Consider the following 2,270-nt stretch of genomic DNA (forward strand, 5'->3'; position numbering starts at 1 on the left):
ACAAGGTAAACCTTCAACTAAACCAGCACCTACAATGGGGATAACGGCAGCCTCTGTTCTCACCACCGTTATTAACCCTCGAAACCCTGTCCCGGATTTACTGATTACAAACAACTAAGTCGTGTTGACCATCCCAAAGACAAGATAGTCTCTCCTATCCCTTATCATCTTTTTTGTGTTGCAGCTTTTCAAAGTAAATATTAAGTCAAGTAATAGCTTTGAGAGTGCAAGTGTTATGAAGCTCTAGTGTCATTACTGTGGTCTCAAAACTATCCCAATTCTGAGCCAGTCAGACAGTGCAGGGGTTAACAATGAAGACATATCACAGCCTGAGGTTGGGAAGTGGCGTGGGGGTTAGGGTTGCGTAAGGCTTAAGCGTAACAATTAAAGTATTAAAGTATTAACTATTGACACTAAAAAGTAGTTAAAACATTTGGATGGCGAACACAATGGCTGACACATTTGGGAGGTGAAAGGGAAGACTGGATTAAAATGTCAACAAATCAAGTCACCAGAGGCAATTACCCTCTTTGTAATAGATCCCCGCTAGTAGTAGACATGTGACTTAAAACTTAAAACAAAAGAAAACTGAGTGAAATCCACACAAAGACAAAGACTGTCTCTGAGGGGAGGACAGCAAGTCAGGTATATTTCTTCAGTCTAGAGACCGAACACCGGAGAATAGTCACCGTTGTACACGTGGTTCATTGGAGAATTATTGGGTTTATACGAGACATAAACTATCGTGAGAAGAGCTTGGCTTACGTTTTTGTTTGTCCTGTGTTCTGGTGTGCTGCCGAATTTTGGTAAGTTATTAATAAAATAATTAATATGTGTTAATGTGGTAGTTTTGTAAGGTTTCTAAGATAAACAGAAAGATTGCTTGAAAATAACTTTTTTTTAAATGTTGAGTGTGTACCATTGGGGATTACACTGATGATGATGATGATGATGATGATGATGATGATGATGATGATGATGATGATGATAATGATGATGATGATGATAATGATGATGATGATGAAATATTGAGCGTGACAACATTGTTAATGCTTTGAAACCTTAATCCTGCTCTACTTTGACACTTACCAAGCAACAGGCCTATGGAATATGTCGCTAAGTGTCCGTGGCTTAATTTTTGTAATTGAAAAAAAGACACCATAGATCCATGTATTATTACGTAAACATATCTCAACCAGTCACTCGACTTGAATGCAGGGTTTATTTACAATGAAAAGCCTTCAATATGTAATTAAAGGACAATAAATAGTTGGACCAAAACAATGACTTCTAAAGTAAAATAAAGACTGAAATACGTACCTTTATGCTATTAATAAAAATGAAAACATAAGAATATAACCTTGATCTGATTTGTAGTACATTCTCATGTTGGGTTAACATAAAAATAGATCTCAAAACAACTACAAATTTAATTACATGGCCCACGTGCATAATATGGTTTTGTTCACAACCACCCTGTTTTCCCAAAGAACCATTAATACGGGTGTGGCCGAGTACATGACAGAATTATCAGACTAATTGGGGACAGAGTTGGACACCGTGCGAGGAAAACTTCCGAAAAAACTAGATGTTATAAAAATAATAAAGATGCGCACTATCAGAGCCGCACACTATAATTGTATAATACAATGTATTGCTATCGATGTAGTTGACTGGTTGAGATATGTTTACATAATGATGCATGGATCTATGTCGTATTTTTTTATTATAAAAATTAAGCCATGGACACTTAGCGACATTTTACATAGGCCTATTGGATTGTAGATTAGCAAAACCAAAACCATCCGAAGGTTTAATTCCTCTTTGCGTTTTATCGAGTTAGGAACTACATTGTACTTCTGTCGACCAGGAACGTGAAGTATTTTTTGAAAATGGCTTCGCCGCCCATATTATGAGTAGTGCAACAACCTTGGGTCCAGCATGTTGACCGAGAGAGGAACTATATTTTTTATACATATTTCTTCTATCGTCGTGTTGCAAGTTACAACTCACCCCTCACAGCTGATTTATGGTCTCTGTTTCTTAGTGAGAGAACTGATGATTTTCAAAATGATTTTTAAGGTTAATTTTGAGTGACCAAATCTTGGCCGATGACAAATTATTGTGTCAGTTAACTAACTTTTTTCCTTCTTTTTCTCCAACTTCTTCCAACCTGCCGTCTTTTGTTATCGTGAATTCTGTTTTCTTTTCATTCTTTTTATGATGCCAAAAAAAACGACCTTTGTTCAATCTACATATTAACCCCGACT

General features: G+C 36.6%; 1 protein-coding gene across 1 annotated transcript in view; it reads left to right on the forward strand.

Annotated features, from left to right (window-relative positions):
- The first annotated feature begins 648 nt into the window (after positions 1-648).
- The window catches only part of LOC101845309 (MAP kinase-interacting serine/threonine-protein kinase 1-like), a 12,838-nt gene continuing 11,216 nt past the window's right edge, over positions 649-2,270 (forward strand). The window contains exon 1 of the mRNA XM_013080333.2: positions 649-806. The gene's annotated coding sequence lies outside the window, so the exon portion shown is untranslated. The remainder of the gene's footprint in view (positions 807-2,270) is intronic.

This window comes from Aplysia californica, unplaced genomic scaffold (genome assembly GCF_000002075.1).
Source record: "Aplysia californica isolate F4 #8 unplaced genomic scaffold, AplCal3.0 scaffold00081, whole genome shotgun sequence".
NCBI classification, from domain to species: domain Eukaryota; kingdom Metazoa; phylum Mollusca; class Gastropoda; order Aplysiida; family Aplysiidae; genus Aplysia; species Aplysia californica.